Consider the following 18,542-nt stretch of genomic DNA (forward strand, 5'->3'; position numbering starts at 1 on the left):
GCGTTGCTTCAGCGGGCTTTTAAGGACTACGTTCTGGAAATTATGGATAATTCAAGCAGTGCTGTACAGTTTGCACTTTCGCGATGCATGTTCGAGCCATCAGCAGCTTCAGAAAACGGCGGAACCAACGACGCCGCGGAGTGCGCCGGCAGCGAATGTCAAGTCGCGTCATGTTCACGTGTTGGAAATCTCGACTGGGTGGATGGGCGGACGACAGCTTTTATTTTCACCGGAAATGGAGAAGCCTTACTACTCACCGCCCCCGGCACGCAGGCCTGGAGGGCGGGGGCCGGTGCCTCCGTGACTAGAGGCTAACAAAGAGACTTTATCTCTTCGCGGCATCAGCCGCCAGGCGGATTGGCTTGTTTCTGCCGAGCGGGTTCTTCGCTGCGCAGCAGAGCTTCCCAGCTTTCTCTGCTATCAATATCTTCATCGACTCCAGGGTAGTCAGCGCATTCCCATATTCTTTGCTTCCGGGTAACCGTGGAACCGCCGTACTGTCGGGATCTGGACGAGCGCGCGCAAAACTATTCCGAAATCATTGAGAACTACAGACTAAACAGAAAACTGGCACCACCGCCTGATAAGAAGCTAATAGAGAAGTGACCGCATGGCGACGCCTGCAAGCCGGAAATTTCGTTAACCCAGTATGGGCCTTTCACGTCCTACCAGGGTAACACGAAAACCAAATCTCGACTGATACGTATGTTTTGCGTAGGTGCATGCGTGTGCATATGTTTTGTGTAGGCGCAAGTGGCAGTAAAAAATAAGTAAATTGGGTCGAAACGTTTCTGTGTACCGCTGCTGCATAAAAGCCTGGCCACCAAATTCGTGTAACGACTGTAAACATTATCTAAATCAGATCACCGGCTCGCTTACACGAGTCGCGCGAGGTAAAGCATTTGTTTGTTCATTTATTTATGGTTACTTGCCTAATTACGCCCGAAGGCCTTTAAGAACTACAAAAAAATGCAAAACTGCATGATTTGGAGTGGGTACACTGCTGTACTACAGCACGAAGAGACGAGGCGACCGGGAGGAATCTCCCGTGTGCGCTTTCCTTCTGTCGCATGTTCGGGCTACTGTTCAACCATGAAACTTTTGCACTTACCCCCGTGCGTTTTTTTTTCATGCTGAACACGCTTTTGAAAATAATTATGGCTGCGCTTCGAAGCTCGCAGTGCTGCTCATCAAAACTAGTGTGCTACGAGATATAGTTGCTGCTGTTGCGTATCGAGATAGCCGGCAGAATTGCTTGTGGCAGATATATGCGTACCGCTGCTCGACCACTTTTCCGTTCTGACTCAAGGACAAATTTGTATGAATTCTGGCCCCATTGTCGATCGTCAGTCATGACCAAGCGCTCATGAATAATGCAAATGTTTTCTTTGCTCAAGTCTACTAGGCCTATATAATCGGTTTTTTGTTCAGTTAGGTGCGGGTGCATGTGCTGCGCGCTGATGAAGGATTAAGAGAATTGCTTGTGCTGCCACGAGGTTCAAGCAATCAGGAAAAAGCAAAAAGGCACACAGTGCGTAACGAGCTCAAAAAGTTCAAGACTGTGTGCCTCAGTAAAGCATTGCAGGAAGTGGCTTTAGCTCAGCATGGATGTGAACCAGCTGGGAAAGGCAAAGAGTTTACAAACAGGTGAGAAAGTAATATAACGAAAAGAGAAATATTGCTGCACATATTCTGTGCAGGCAGTTTCGGCATGTTGCGTACAACCAGATTGTCTGGTTAACGTGGAAGAGCCTGACGGAGAACAACACACGGATTCTACCAAGCTGTGTGCTGAGCGCTGTTCGATATAAGTACCACGCCAAAATTGGTTTAAATGCAGGCTCCAAGCATTACACGGAACGCCCGAACGAGAGAAAGTAAACGGCACTGGCAGAAGATTGCGTTGATCTGTGGTTTGCCAAAGCGCGGGCCGCAGCGAAGCAAGCGCAGCCGGCCGGCCGACTCTCCGTGAATGGCGTCACTTGCGCCAGTTCTCCCGCTCTGCCGTCCCCCAACCCGGCGCTTCCGGAAGCGACGAGGGCGTGCCGGTGGCGGGTTTTTAAGAAGCGATTGCAGCTCTGTTTGCAGATAGAATCGGGAAAAAATTTACACACATGATTTTCAAGGTCCTTTCTTCCCAACCACAGCGTTTCATGCGATTTGAAAACCGTTTCAGCTTCCCTTTAATATAAAAATCGCATCTTATTAAACCGCAGTTTTTCATTTCATTTGTGTAGTATATATATGAAGTGCATCTAACTATATCACTTCCTATTCATAACCACCCAACTGAATGTGGAGCCTTGATGGGCGCCAGAAAAATAATGGAAAATTTCGACTGGCGTACTGCAGCCAGAAGGGCACAATATAAGAGGCAGAAAATCAACACCCCCTGAAAGATTGGGTAGCAGGGCTTGTTGTTAGATACTTTAAAGCAAACTTAAAAACAAGAAATAAAAGAAAATAGAAAATGTACTCAAGGGAGCTCTAACTTCAACATCATTGGTTTGCTTTGTGTACCGGCGTACCCCAATTCCCCCCCCCCCCCCCCCCCGCCCATAAACAAATTACGGATTGACCCGCCGCGGTGGCTTATTGGTGAGGGCGCTCGGGTGCTGATCCGGAGTTTCCGGGTGCTATCCCGGCCGCGGCAGCAGCATTTCCGTGGAGGCGAAACGCAAAGGCGCCCGTGTTCTGTGCAATGTCAGTGCACATTAAAGATCCCCGGGTGGTTCAAATTATTCCCGAGCCCTCCACTACGGCACCTCCTACTTTCTTCTTTCACTCCCTTCTTTATGCCTTCCTTGCGGCGCGGCTCGGATGTCTACTGAGATATTTGAGACAGTTACTGCACCATCTTTCTAAAAATAAAAGTACCTGAAGTGAGTGTAACTAAATAAGTTCTGCTGGAAGTTGTGCGGCTTAGCACCAGTATTTCAGTGCAGGAACGTATTTACAGGCTACATTTTCAACTCCCATTTTCCGTCATGGTTCCGACCACCAAGGCTACAAGACATCCATAGGTGCCATAGTGAGGTACAGAGGAGTTTCAAAAATTCTCCTGTGTTGCTGTTGTACTTATAACTTCGAATATCGTGAAGTAAAGCAGTACTAAGAGCGAACGTTATTTTTTAATTACTATTTACAATAATTTAAATCCTTTCTAAGTTTTGAGAAAAGGAAAGGCGCACAGCTGGTTCACTTTATCGCTGGACACCTGTAGCGCTAACACTTTCTGCAGTTTAAAATACATATATTCCTGAAGCTCCGGTCCGGTCGTTGTCTGGTCGACCCACCTGCCCCCGATGGGGCACGTAGACTGAAGTCGCTCGCAACAGACCTAAAAAACTGCCCACCGTTCTTCCGTCGGGAGCCACCGGCATGTTTTCTCTCGGCCCCAAATCATCCGCCGGCAACCTGGGACCCTCTGGAGCCCCTGCCGCACCACCGCCGGCCCAGCCTGCTTGGACGGTCAGAACCTACCAGTGCGTACCCTCCCGTATTCGTGCGCTTTTGTGGCGACAAGGTTGAAGACTGGCTGAAGCAGTACGACGCCGTAAGCGCTTTCAACCGCTGGGACGCTTCAGTGACGCTTATGTGTCATTTCGTTGGTCATGAAGACTGGTCATACTTTACGTCGCAGATTCGCCATGTCTTTGGGACCATCGGTGCTGGCCTCGCAGTCTACAAAAAAAAAAAAAAATTTGAGCTCTCGCGTGCAGCTCCCAGGAGAGTCTTACATATCCAACATTGAGGGCGTGCTTGCTGTTTGCCGCCGTGTGAGCAAAGCCATGCCTGAAGCCGACCATGTTCGCCATGTCCTTAAAGGCAGCGGCTCTTCCGCCTTCACTGCACTTGCTGCCCAGAACTTTTTCTGAATAATGAACATTCGTACCACTTGCCAGAGTCCTTACGACCTGCAGTCGAAGCGGCTTCAAGAAACGTGGGATTCTCGACCGTCTACTGATGCAGATTGCGCACGTTCATTCGCCTGATATTCGTCGAAGAACTCCATGGCGCCATGCATAGCATCGTCTGCGGCCAGTTTCCCACCTTCTCCTGCTGCCTGCAGTTTGCGTGCCATGCTCAAGAATGAGCTGGCCTCCATCACGCGCCAGATTAATTAAGGGCCCCCTTTATCTAGCTGCGTCCCGACGCATGCTGAAGTTGCTGCGACACCACTGTCACTTTTTTGAATTCCCCTTCTGAACCTGTGCAGCCCAACCTTGCCGCTATTTCTTCGAGACCTACCGCCGCTGCTTATCTTCCTGTATGGCGTCCGCGTCCACCCCGTGCCGTTTGCTTTTACTGCACAATCCCAGGACATGTGGCCCGTGTCTGTCGCCGGCGAATGTCTGACGAGCGGGCCGGTTACAGTGACCCCCGACACGTCGGCGTGTACCCGTAGTTTCCGTACCGCCCCAATTGCGACTATGCCGATCATAGTAGCTTCCTTTCCTCGCCGACACCCGCTGACCTAGCTTCGAACATCGGTGCATTGCGCCGCCACACCCAATTACCTTTCCGTCGCTCTTCATCGACCCTTCGCACACCTCCTCAGCCCTCGGAACGCCGCCCGGAAAAGTGACTTGTGCAGTTTCCGGAGATAAACCTGCACCGCCAACACATCCTACCAGTCCTCCTCTGGCCCCGTCCAATGTGTTGTTTGTAGACGTTGAAGGAACCCTTATGGGATCGTTAATTGATGCCGGCGCCGCTCTTTCCGTCGTCGGCTCTAACCTATATTTACATTTGAAGAACGTCTGTACACCCTACTACGGTCCGCGTTTGCTTGCTGCTAATGAGGCTCCGATACTCCCTACTGGACCGCGTAAAGCAACGATCACTATCAGAGACATCCGCCATCACGTCGAACTTGTTGTGCTCTCTTCCTGTGCTCATCAACTCATTCTTCGCTGAAATTTTCATTCAACAGTGCGAACTGTTATAACGTGCGGTCAACCATCCCTCGGGGTTACGGAACCGTCGTCTGTGACCTATCTGAATGGACGCATTACTCCTTAATTACAGCCGATGACCGTCATCAATACTGGCTGCGCCGATGTCGCTACAGTTGTCTTCGACCACATTGCCGATGGGGACGCCATTATAGTTCCGTGTCCGAGTTGTCTGCTCCCAGGAGGTTTTACTGTATCCTTGCTTGTTTGTTTTTACCATGGGTCTTGTCTACTGGCCGCTTCAAACACTACGCTTGAGCCTATTCTTCGCCAAGGACCTACTGTCGCTTCGACCACAAGCTCTCAGCCGATGATGCTTTTCTCCCTTTAAAAACCCACGCAACCAGCTTTCTCATCTGCCTCCTTTGGTGAGACACCGCTACCATCAACCCTGACCTCACCTCAGACCAGCCACAAGCCTTGGCTGCCGTCTTGAAGAAGCACGCCTCTTGCTTTGACAGACGTAGATTCTTGTTTTGGGCCAAAACGTGTTACCCACACATCGCATCATCACTGAGGGCTCTGGGATCGTTCGTCGCCGCTCGTACAGAGTGTCTGGTTACGAACGCCAGATTCTGCAGGAAAATGTCACTGACAGGCTGAATCGTTGCATCATACGTCCATCGTCGAATCCGTGGTCCTTACCAGTCGTATTTCGGCAGAAGAAGGATGCTTCGGTACGTTTCAGCGTCGGTTATTGCGCTCTGCATAAGATAACTCTCAAGGATGTGTACCCTATTCCTCGCACTGAAGATAGCCTTGGCTACTTATAAGGCGTCGATTTTTTCTCCAGTATCGACGTGCGATCCGGTTACTGGGAAATCCTTATGCATAAAGATTACAAAGAGCAGCTTTTACCCCCGAGTTCGATTATACGAATTCATCTTTACGTAATTTCCTTGTTCTGGTATATTACTTTCATCGGTTCATCCGCAGCTTCACGTCTATCGCGTCGCCTCTACACATGCTTCTTACTATTGGAACAACTTACGTCTTGTCTGCCGATAGCGAGGCGGCATTTGTGGTAATTAAACAAGCCCAGCCGTCCGATCCAGTCCTATGCCATTTTGATGAATTTGCTTCAATAATTCTGCACGCCGACGGCAGCGGGCGCGGTATTGACACAGCGCTCTTCCAGTAACAAGTTCCACCCGTCGAAGAGGTCGAAGAGGTCGTGACCATACCCACCGCGCAGTTTCTTTTTCCCGTGGTGATGAGGTTTTGCTCTGGACACCCGTGCGCACTCCAGGGCTATGTGAAAAATAATGAGCTGCTATATTGGTCCCTATACAGCGTTTGAACAAACGTTCCCCGTTAACGTTCCCCGTTAACAAACGTTCCCCGTTAAAAGGGCCATCAGCTTTAGAACTTAAGTTTTCCTTCTCAAAAACCTACACAACTGACTGGATGCAAACGGAGTAAGGAATGTTGGCACAAAGCGACGCAACTCCAAGGGTTGCAAATAAGGCATCATGGGGATGTTCATATCGGCTATATCAGATAGGAAATGTGTTACTGAAGCTGAATGTGTTACTCATTCAGCTTCTATTCCTAACGACACCGGCATTCTTCGAAAACATCATAGCATCATCGGACAAAGCCAACACCTTAAACTGATATTCCCAGACCCACCCAGAGTAGTCTACAGACGGTCAAAAAATCTACGTGAATGGTTAACTTCTTCAAGAATTTCACAGCATGTCTCGGAAGGCTGCCGCCCATGTAATAAGCCAATCTGCAGAATCTGCGCACATATGACTACCTCAGGAACAGTTACCAGCACCGCGTCTAACTCTCAGATGAGAATTAATGGCATTTTTTGCTGCGACACTTCAAACGTAATCTATCTGTTGGAGTGCTCTGTGTGCAATAAGCAGTACATTGGGCAAACCGAAACTGCATTCCGTTTACGCTTCAATAACCACATGGCTCACCGCACCTCTCTCCCCAACCTTCCGCTATCTAAATACGTCCGAATTCCCGGTCACTCATTCGACAAAATAAGAGTTACCATTTTACAATCGGGTTTTAAGACTCATCATGATAGAGAAACCCGTGAGTCATATCTGATTTACAAATTTGATACTGTTTCCGCTGGTTTAAACGAAAGTCCTGGTGTACTATCTTGTCTTCTCCGCTAACAGTTTTGCTGACCACATGTGTGTGCCACGTTTTAAATTACCGCTTTTTTCTGTATCTTTCAATGTCATTCCTAATTGTATCTATGCATTTACATGCTTTCGGTACTTCGTTCCTAGTCGTGATAATGTTTTGATATTTTGAGAGTTGCTGGCTTAAAAGCCTCCTGCCAACAACGATATTGTTCACTCTGAGGAAGGCGGGACTCCGGCCGAAACGTTAGTAATAAAGTGCTCTTCGCCTGTGCCCTCTTCTTATAAGCTACATACCCCGGAAACCAACGTATTTTCATTTCATATATATATATATATATATATATATATATATATATATATATATATATATATATATATATATATATATATATATATGTATATGTATAGAGTCGCATGACCTAGTCTGCAGTATATTTAGTTCTTCAGGTTAACTGATTAGTTAAGCCTAATTATATAAATTTTTAATGATTACAGTGGGAAAGGAAGTGTAAATGAAAAAATGTAGATCACGTTGAAAAACATTTGACTTCAAGGATTGCACCAAGATACCTTTGACGTAAAGTAGTTTGTTTTCGGGCCTTAAACCGTGGCTTGCACAATATAAAAAACGCGTCTACGTGACAATGGAGCCATTTAAACATCCCAAGACGCGTCTTAGAAAGCAGCTGGTCACGTGGTAGCTTTCTTTTAAGGCCAACAAGAAAAGCTCCGTCAATCACCTTGATGGAAACAGCTCTGCTAGCGGTTTTTTGAGACGATTCACAACTTTTACGTTGACACTTTGTTATCCAATTAGACTTAACTAATTATTTAACTTATTTATAACTTATATATATATATATATATATATATATATATATATATGTGTGTGTGTGTGTGTGTGTGTGTGTGTGTGTGTGTGTGTGTGTGTGTGTGTGTGTGTGTGTGTGTGTGTGTGTGTGTGTGTGTGTGTGTGTGTGTGTGTGAGTGAGAGAGAGAGAGAGAGAGAGAGAGATGGGCGTTCAGGAACTCGCAGGAGTTAGATGTTACGTTCCCTTGGTTCTGGATCTGCGACAGCACAACAAAGGTTCTTGACCAAAATGTCGCGACATGAGACGACCTTTTCTTTAGACTACCGATTTGCAGGAATGCCGTTCAGACAAGAGCCATCTGGAATTCTCCGATGGAAGTAATCTCCTTTATTCACAACAGTTCCCAGGGCATTCTTGAAGTCTTGAGCACGGTACGGGCGGCCAGCGAGGACAGCATGCAGGAAAATGGAGTCAACAACGAGCTTACCTGTTCGAAGACAGGTTAGCACCGTACGATAATCGCTACTGCCAGCGTTAACCTCAGCAGTACCCCGTCAAAAGGCAGATTAAACTTTTGTTGCGGAGAACTTTATGAGCTCTACCTAAAGGAACGCCATGTTTGTATTTCACTTTAAAAATCAGAGCCCCATCACGACTCGTGTGAAAGTGTTATTGTTGTTGTTCAATGCACTTTAGCGCCGCGCATAGCACATCGTTGACTTCTTCCACTTCCATCTTCGGCGCGAACATATCAGATCAGCTGAACCTCGATCAGACCTTAACGACAGTCTAATATCGTCGCCATACGTGCCGATGACCTAGGAAAAAAAACCGTTAGCCAACGAGGCTAATCACATGCACTCACACGTCTACTCGGATTAACCAGACTAACTCCGTTAAAACCCTACCACTGTTTATTTTTTAAATTCAGGTCGTAGTACTTCAATCATCAGCGAAAAGAAATATGATGTACTTGCCAACGATGTTGTGTTCTCTGGTATGGTGTCCACGCAGTTCTCAATTATTGCGCAGCTGTACTGGAGGTACTGGAGAGAAACATTTTCTCTTTCACTACATGCTCATCTGATAAGTGGTTACACAGCTTTCAAACCTGGTAGGTATTCCGTGCGAACTCTTAGCACTAGGCGCCACAGCTCATGAACTGAGGCAACGCATGTGTGTTTCGTAAACAGTAGACACCTGCTTGGACAGACAAGCGCGTCACAGGATTCGGTAAGATCGGCGTGCAAAACAAAATTATGGGCCCCGTGGTGAACCAGAAATTGATGTACAGCTCCCAGAACGGCGGCTATCAACTCTGTCTCTAAGACTTGTTGCCTAATGTTCTTGTCATAAGCATGATTTCATCTTCACGTCATCAGCCTTACTACGTCCACTGCATCCCAAAGGTGTCTCCTGTCCTTTTTCAGCTGCGGCCACCATACTCCCGCAAACTTCTTAATTTCTTCCTCCCACCTATCATTCTGCCGCCCCCTGCTACGCTTGCCTTCTCTTGTGATCAACTCCATTTTCCTTAAGGACCAGCGGTATCTCGCCATCGCATTACATGCACTGTCCATTTTCTCTTGATTTCAACTAGGATATCATTAACCCACGTTTGCTCCCTCACCCACTCTGCCCGCTCCCGGTATCTTAACGTTACAACTATTGTTTTGTTCCATAGCGCGATGCGTTGTCCTTAGCTTAAGCTGAACCCTTTTCTTTAGCCTGCACGTTTCTGACCTATATGTGAGTACATATGACTTGGGGCGTTAAGAATCGTGGTACCATGTTCGTCCTGGTCCCTGAAAGCTATCGGTCAGCGAACCCATGCCCATTAGCTCAATAATTCTCGTTATGTAATGGTGGCTTAGTTCGTTAGTTAATTTTTGTTCACCGTTTTATGATGAAGAAACGACCACCATTGAATGCTCAAGATTGATTTTAGCAGTACATTTTTTTTAATGTTGGAGGGAATAAGCGCTGTTGATCATATCGGGTGAGAATCACTAAAAGAGCAAAGAGCTGGAAAAACGCTTTCGGAAGTATCTCAGGCTAAGAATTGGTATGCACTGATATCATTTCCTGCCATATGATTACTAAATAATTTCGCTGAAATGTTGAGGAGAAATGGAGAAGAAAACGAGTCTGCTTACCAGTTTGAAGTTCTTTGGGGGTATTTTCTGAACCATATGTAAGATTTCTTTGTGACAATCCCTCATAATAGCTCCAAAGAGCGCCTTAGCCCGAAACAGCCTCGGTCCATGTCCTGCCCAGAGAAGAAAATGCATTGGACAGTAGCTATGGTAATTATGTGCAGAGACCTTTATTATTTAGACACACGAAAAATTGCCACCTCAAACACACATTTTAGAGTCACATACTTCTCAGGAATTGAGTAACCTGTAATTGACGTAAATTTTGTATAAAATATACACCGCACATTTTCCTTTAAATTTATAAGAGTCAGTTTGGGAGAAAAAAATGAGCCAGCGCGGAGGCAGCCATCGAATATGGAGTGTGATCACACCTAACATAGGTCGCCGTTTGGAATCCCTGCCGCGAGCTAGAACTTAACTAGTGAGTTTATGCTGCACGAAACGCGAAATCGTGTGCCACCACCCCAAACACTACCACAAACGGTCGAGTCACACTGTTCGTATGAAGATTCGTAAAGACGTGAAATTGAGGGTACATAGGTCGAGTAGCTCTAATTCAGATTGACCTTGCCAAGGCATTTGATAATGTTCGTCATGTTTTCTTGTTTGCGGTATTAGAGCATGGAAATATTGGAGATGTTTTGCTTAAGTGCATAAGACTGTGCTATAAGGATTCATATACAAAGCTAATTGTTAATCAAGAGCTAACAAGATCTATTCCGTTTTAATTATCTGTTCGCCAAGGCTGTTCATTATAGCTTTTGTTGTTTGCCCTATATCTTGAACCCCTTTAGCTCAGTATTATTAACAGAGCAACTATCCGTGGATGCTCCCTGGCGCAATGGGAAGTTAAGATTTGGGCCGATAAACTGGTGTTGCCCTCTTTTGTTCTCTCAAGAAAAGTGTGCTTGATGCATTACATTTGACTGAGCAGCTTTGTAAGGTATCAGGTGCGGCTTTTAATTTAGGTAATCCAAGGGGTTTTGGTTGGGTAGCATAAGCTGGGACTGCGGGATCCTTGAGTACCTAGAGTTTCTTCTTGACCAAATTCACAACAGTGGAGCCTACTGGGATTCACAGATAAGCTCTATGAGGCGATAAACCAAGGCTTGGATGATCAGTGACCTGTGAGTTTTTGCTCGGACTCAGGTATGCAACGTTTTTTTTTGCAACACTTGCCTGTGGGGTTCTCCGCTCTGCGAGGAAGAAAGTGCATGTGATACACAGAATATTTGCTACCTTCGTATGGCGCTCATAATGAGAACCCATGCGTCGCGATATTCTATTTCGTTTTCTAGAGTCTGGTGGAATAGGCATTGTTCACATATTCCTGCATCGGCTTGTTTCGCGCGTTATTGTTTTCAAATCTGCAAACCAACCCTTTTTAGTAGCTGTGATTATTAGACAGGCTTGTTGATCATTTGCATTTCTTATTCGCATCAAATGGACACCCTCGTGAGGGGCCTTATTGGGATTCCTTAAGGAAGTTACTGACACCTTCAATTCCTTTACTGTGCGTTTTTCTTTATGCTACCTGTACAGCCTCTCCAGAAGGCAGATGACTAAGGCACTTACAGATCATTTGCTTCCTGTATCGTTGTATAGACTACCTTTTTTGCAGTTCCTTGACACCAGTAATTTAAAACGTGTTAGGCGAACGTGCATTTCTTCTACGGAAAAAAATTTCTTTAAACTGCACACATCGACGCTGCCTGTGAAGGCATGACTTCATGCAAAGGGGATGTTTGTGCCATATACAGTGATTTGCCTCTTGTAGAATGCGGCAGAGGCCATTGACCATTGTTTTATTTTATGCTATGATGCTAAGGTCTTCCGGCACATATTACAACGAACAATTAAGAAGTAGATTAACATCGCACTCTAGAGTATTCGTTTTTAAAGCGAAAGCTTTACTGCTCGCGAACTTGCGATTTCGCAGTGGCGGTGCTCCGAGGAGGCATATGACGTCACAATGCGCGCCTCTCCGCGGAGCCGAACCGGTCTGGCTGGGCCGGCGCCGGCTGGCGCACTCGGCGCGAAACAAAGACGTGCTCCAAATTTCCGCCAGTGCAGTCAGAGTGCGTCGAAGCCGCCGAACGCGTCGGCGGTCAAGCACACTTGGAGTATAGAGGGTCTCGCTTTGGCCAACGGGACGTCGCCGTGCAGCGCGCGCGTATTATGCCGGAGTATAAACGCGCCTTATCAGAGCCTGCACTTAACCGCTAACCAACGTATTCGTTGGCGGCATATATTGGAGCCACTGAAACCCTCCGCACACTCGCTTAGCCTTAGCCGAGGCTTAGCCGAGGCTCGGAATCGAACCATGATTATTAATTGGTTTTTGTGGGGAAAGGAAATGTTGGACACCTGAACCGCGCCGTAAGGGAAGGGATAAAGGAGGGAGTGAAAGAAGAAAGGAAGAAGAGGTGCCGTAGTGGAGGGCTCCGGAATGATTTCGACCACCTGGGGATCTTTAACTCCGCCATGACGGTTCAAGCTTTAACCATTAATAAAGGCGCATCTAGTGAATGCACTCTTACGATGCAGAAGTCTCCGCGCTTTCGCTACGTATATCCTGGCCTAACAGTGGTAGGCCATCAGCAATTTTTGGCCTGTGGCGGAAAAAAATGAAACTGAAAATTCGTTTTCGGAGAAAGGAAATGGCGCAGTATCTTTCTCACATATCGGCGGACACCTGAACCGCGCCTTAAGTGAAGGGATGAAGGAGAGTGTGAAATAAGAAAGGAAGAAAGAGGTGCCGCAGTGCACATGGAGGGCTCCAGAATAATTTCGACCACATGGAGATCTGTAACGTGCACAGACGTCGCACAGTACACGGGCGCCTTTGTGTTTCGCCTCCATCGAACTGCGTTGTGGCATCTGATCTATTTACGTTGCTGCGACTGTTTAGTCTGTGGAGGTGCCCGCATGATGGGCCGCCACGCCGAATTACCAGGGTCGTCGAAATCTTTGTTTCGTGAGCAGTTCGCTTCGGAGCGGGGAGTATATGTTGCCTTGGAAGAGCCGCCTGGCTGGCTCCCCTATGCATATGCCCGTGTGTGCCTCCCAGACCTTTGGTGTCTGGGAAGGTGGGGACGTGCAAGGCTATGGTGGCCTGGTGTTTTGTGGTGCAAGCATGCTTAGATTTTCTTTTTGGCACCATCTCCATGCAATAAAGAAAAAAAGAGTGAATGAAGGAGTGGCGAATTGGAAGCGTCCCCGTCTAGCATGCCGGAGGCCTGGGCTCAAATCCAGCCTACAGCAGAATTGTCTTCTGTCTTTTTATTAATTTACACCGCTTCAAGGTCATATCTGCGCCGTTCAAGGACATTCGCGCAGACTGCGAATTCGATGCCTCTAGGCTGGTAAAGCTTGCGCGTTAAAAATGTGAAATTTAGGAAATGAATTATCCGGCACCCTAGGCACTGAATTCAGTCGATCAGCAGGTGACTGATTCAAAGAAAATTTCACCACATCGGTAAAAAACAAGTGTAGCACCAGACTCCTCCGGTTTCTTCTAACCGCAGAAACTTACCAAAATTTTGCCTAGAGACCGTTGATATTAAGCGATGAAATAATGTCAAAACACTTCCAAATAACAAACATCAAATACAAGACAAGATCACATTACGTTCTTCGATAACCTAGCACTGGGAACTAAAATGTATTTTTATGTATTGTGAACAGTTTTTTGTGACAGTATATATACTACAAGGGAGGAAGGGTTTTATGTTAGGTCCCATGCACACGCACGACAAAAAGTTCGATAAACAAATAAACTATCGACTATTCGCCATGTAGGCAGGCATTAGAGTTTCAATACAACAATGCATGATGGCGTTGTGTATGGCGTCTGTCTATGGTGGATTCGCTTTAATAAGTACCACACAATATTGATTGTGGTGCGATTATTAGTTCCAGGTAGTCTTAAAGATAGCGGCGGAAAGATTAATTTGGATATAATAGAAACGTCGTTTTCCCTCGAATTTTTTAGACTTTTCTTTCTCCTTTAACGCTTCCGACTTGATCGGACTTTGCATATTGCTACAAACACTACAAGAATATCGTGCGGGCGTCATCAAATGTTTTTCTGTAACTACCTTCAGATAGTGTCCAGCTAAAGAGAGTGAAAGTTTAGTTCCGGGGTTTCAAACCTCTTTTACATTGCTTACCTCAGGTTTGAGTTTTAAGACATTTCATTCCTAATATTTATGTGAATATTTTAGTACATATGGGATTGAATACTGAACTAAATGGCAGTCCTTGTTTCGCGTGAGTCGTCTCTATCCTACAAATGGACCTTGAGTAAGTGTGTGATTAGTTGCCAAGTAAGCGTTCATGGCGCGCCTCTAATCAAACGTCGCCGTAACTTGTACATATACGTAACGGTGAAATTTATTACATTTTTAGAGCTCGCCAATTTGTATTTAAGGCATAAAGAGAACCCGTTTTAAGGCAAGGCAGCACAAGCTACGGGGCGTCTGCGTTAATGGGATTACGCGAGATTGATATTGTAACGCGAAGATGTGCACACCAAAAGGGAAAAGCACAACCGTAGCAATATAATACTGCAATGGGTCACTGCAAATACGTTGAATGACATATCCATGGACGGCCAAGACAACCCTAAAAATGTGCTTCCAGCTGACGTGTAGTCTGCAATTTATTTATGCAGAAGTAATTTGTGTAATAGACATCTGCAGACCATATAAACATCTCCAAAAGCTAGACAAAAGGGCTAAGAAAAAAACTGTTCATAAACTTCAAGATATCTGCAGATAGCAAAAAAAATGGTATCGACTCTTCTATAACTTAATTTGAACCAGCTTCCTATTCAAATATAGTCATTTTGTTTAATAAAGGAGCCCCGATCCAAAGCATAAGCGGAACATTTAGGTCTGAAACGCCGTAGATGCTTCACTGATATGATGTTTACGTTGACTCAGCTGATAACTGGTCTCAGGAATACTTCTTGTCAGTACATCTTCGATTAAGCTTCAGTTTTTGGCCAGCGCCTGTGTCCTTCGTTTTACTTCCTCCTGTTTTTGCGCTCTTCCCCCTCATGTTATGTTACACCAAGTAGCGCACATCATCACCCTCGTAAAAATCGAATGTATAGGATCAAAACCTATCTTGTTGAAAATCTTGCACGCTCGAGTTTGCTATCATAGGTCTCCTGTAAGTTATTTGAGAGCACGTTAAACGTAAAAGCAGCCCGTATGGCGAGGAAACTAGCCAATGCCAACTGGAGCTTGCGGATGCTAGAGTTGGTACCAGGATGGTTACGACGGCGCTCAAGCAGCGCCGGCATCTTGCTGTGAAGCAATTTTGCCCATTATCTAATATGTCGTATGCACGAACATACGTGGCTGTTTAAGAGCCTATGCGCATGAGATTTAAACTTTATAGTTCCAGCAACTTGCTCTTGGGCTGCTCACAGGAGAAGATACCATCAAAACAAAGCACACCAAACACAGGAAAAACTAGAGCGCCCAACTATGCACACTTGTCTACAGGTGAAAGTTAAGCAGCAGCAGCAGCAGCAGCAAAAAAAAAAAAAGCGGTGGACTTACTTGGTATCCGGGTGTAGCAACCAAAGCTATTGTGAGTTATCAGTGCCGCCACTAAGAACAGTAAGCCAATATTGACTTTCAGGAACAAAGATCTGCGGGGAAGGTTTTCCATTCCTGTAAAGATACAATAAAAATGCTCCAGTTTTGAAAAGAAACAGGCAAAGCACAGTGATAACATGCCGCCACTGTAGTGAAGAAACACGTCATCGGGCACATGACTGCGCTCTGATAGCAATAAGACCCGTTGGTAATTTTCATTTTTTAAAAATAAATTTCGTTTAACCGTAATTGTTCTTAGTTACGCTTCCAGAAAAATATGTTGTATTCAGATCAGACGTGTGGGGAAAAAGAAATCCACGCCACAAAGAGCAGCCCGAATTACTTAAGCAATGTTCAGGTACATCGTTGTGAAAACATGGACAAAATTGCTGGTGGTTTAGCTGTGGTTATAACCCTGGTCGGAAGCGAAAAGCTACATCTCCCCTGGGTAAGTTTGTGGTTGAGCGACTGGTGGTCTCCGCGGCAGGCTTCGCATCGAACGCACCTAGAGTTAGGCTGAACGCATCAAAGTGCACCGGCATCTTATGCGGAATTCACTTTCATGACCTGTGCATGCGATGGTGGCGACAGACGCTTTCCCGCTTGACCGAAGGTTAAGGCTAAAGTCGAGATGGTGTAACAGCCCCTGGTGTCGCTGCTATAGGTGACGTCATGTGTCGAATCTGACTACAACCTGTTATCCTCACAGTTTGACCTCTAGCTACATTCAAGATCAAACTTGCGGCCCCGCTGACGGCTCGAAAAGCTGGCGTAGTGAAGCTTTTCGCGTCAAAAGAGCTTCCAAACATCCTCTATTAGTGACGAAACAGAGGTCATTGTTTATCAGTCATTTAAATTTTGGCGTTTTCAGAAGGGGACATCCACTTTCTCAGCCCTACAGTGAAGTTGCGCTCGGAGATTTCATCCGAGAACCCGTCTGTTTTACTGCTTGATGATTTTCCGCCTCTCGTGGTAGACCGGTTGTGGTATGTTAAAATCGTAACCCAGTGCTCGTCCTCATCAGGTACTCACTGACACTCCCACGTCCACTCCAAGTGCGGGCCATCACGAGCGCCGTATTTCACCAAAACCACTCCCCCCAATATGCATCCCACCATTACTATGAGCTTAAAAAGTAATGGTCTTGCTTTTGTGTTGGCCTAGAATGCCTGGGTTTGCCCTCAAGCCTCTGCTTACATAAAACACGAAAGCAGGTACGTATTGGGTGAATTTGAAGTTAGTTTATCCCGTTCAAAAATAAAGTTCCGCATCCGGTTCCTAGTAAAAAGTCAGCACTCATCTCACAAACCGTCAGTTCTTTAACTGAGAAAAGCTATTGCTCCTCACCACTTTTAACGAAATTGCGCACCTTCCAAATGCTTCCGCATCTTGCCACAGGCAGTGAAAGTTTGTGAGCGGCAGAGCGACACATTCCCAACACCACCGCTGGTATTCTTATTCTTCCTTTCGCGTGCACAGTTTTCATACAGTAGACAGCGTCGATAACCTTTCGATATATTATTAATCCGCTGTACCTATTTTGGCCCCTCTCGAATTTGCTAGGACAAGAGGCTGACACACTCAGAGAAAATCGGTTACGTTTCTGTAGTACGCTAGAGGTTTTTAAAATGGAAACATTCGCTATCACAATTTCATTACCAGGCCTCTCTCTCAGCAAATGTCTGAAGTAGAAAGGTGCGCCATATTTCTGTTCTTCATGTTCCCCTAAATTAGCGTCTTGCTCTTACCTGATAGAAAGTGGCGATTCGCTCTTTCTTTCCAGGAAAAGAAATTCAAGCAGGAGATTTCCTTTCTACGAGACCACTACCCATCCACTCCGTTCACACAAAAGTTTTGAAATGTGGGAGCGCGTGCTTCGAAGGACTTCAGTGTATATCACATCTCAGCCGCTCTTTTTCCTGGAACGGAGGCAGACTGAGAGCGATGGCCAGACGCTGCTATTGCAAACACAGCGCTACTCTAGAATGCTTATTAATAAAAAGCGCCTGAGCTCACCCAGGCGCTTGCTGCAAAAGGCATCATTGCTCATCAAGCTCTCTGCAAAAAACGAATTTAGCAGGCCACTCCACTAACTCCAGGGTCAGTGACAGAAACGCGCAAATATGCCCCTGCTTTCCGCTGTGCTATTCACGGTTGTCGCATTTCGCAGAACTCAACACACTTTTTTCAGCGATGGTCTTGTTTCCAAGAGTTCAGGGGCTTTTTGATGGCATCACTGTGAATTACTCGGAAAGTTTATAATTGGCTCGCAAACCGCTGAGGAGCGTGAATATTCAAGGGTAACATTTTGTGTTTTTTTTTAGCTCGCAATAGAAAAATCTACAGAGCTTAAAAACAATGGTGAAAAAGCTCGCATATTACAAAATAAGTACATAATATAGCAGTGGCTTACTTGGCAACGCTTCGGCCAACGGTAGCAGCGGCGAAAGGCCGTCACTTAGTGTCTTCGCCGCTAATCTTGGCCTTGATATTTCCTTGGTTCAAAACCCACCGGTAAAAATGAGTCCCTCTGTCTGGCGGCCGGCTTTCTTCGTGGAAGCGTGCTTGAGATAAGCTTCGTAAATTCCGATGCACCCCTCGCGGGCCGAGCCCAGTTTCGAACGATCTCAGAGCCTGCTAAAGGTGGTAACGTTCGGCCAATGCGGTTAGAATTCGAGCAAAGCCTCGATCACTCTCACTGGGCGCGCGCACCCCAGCGCAATGGCCTCTCCTCCTCTGCGATGACAAAGCAGGCCATTCACAACTGCAGAGAAGGTGGCCACCGGAGCATCTGCGAACAAACACCCTTTCAGCAGCAGGGTGTCTCTGCAATTACCGCTCCCCTTTCGCGAGACGCACGCACCATTGCCTGCTGTTCTCAAACACA

The 18,542-nt window shown here is 46.2% G+C and overlaps 1 long non-coding RNA gene across 1 annotated transcript; it reads right to left on the minus strand.

Annotated features, from left to right (window-relative positions):
* Positions 1-8,861: 8,861 nt before the first annotated feature.
* LOC144100558 (uncharacterized) lies at positions 8,862-15,733 on the minus strand. The gene is made up of 3 exons (XR_013307729.1): positions 15,617-15,733; positions 10,041-10,153; positions 8,862-8,930 (listed from the first exon to the last, which is right to left on the minus strand). It is a non-coding gene; the product is annotated as an uncharacterized LOC144100558 (long non-coding RNA).
* Between the last annotated feature and the right edge of the window lie 2,809 nt (positions 15,734-18,542).

Source organism: Amblyomma americanum, chromosome 8, assembly GCF_052857255.1.
Source record: "Amblyomma americanum isolate KBUSLIRL-KWMA chromosome 8, ASM5285725v1, whole genome shotgun sequence".
Classification (NCBI taxonomy): domain Eukaryota; kingdom Metazoa; phylum Arthropoda; class Arachnida; order Ixodida; family Ixodidae; genus Amblyomma; species Amblyomma americanum.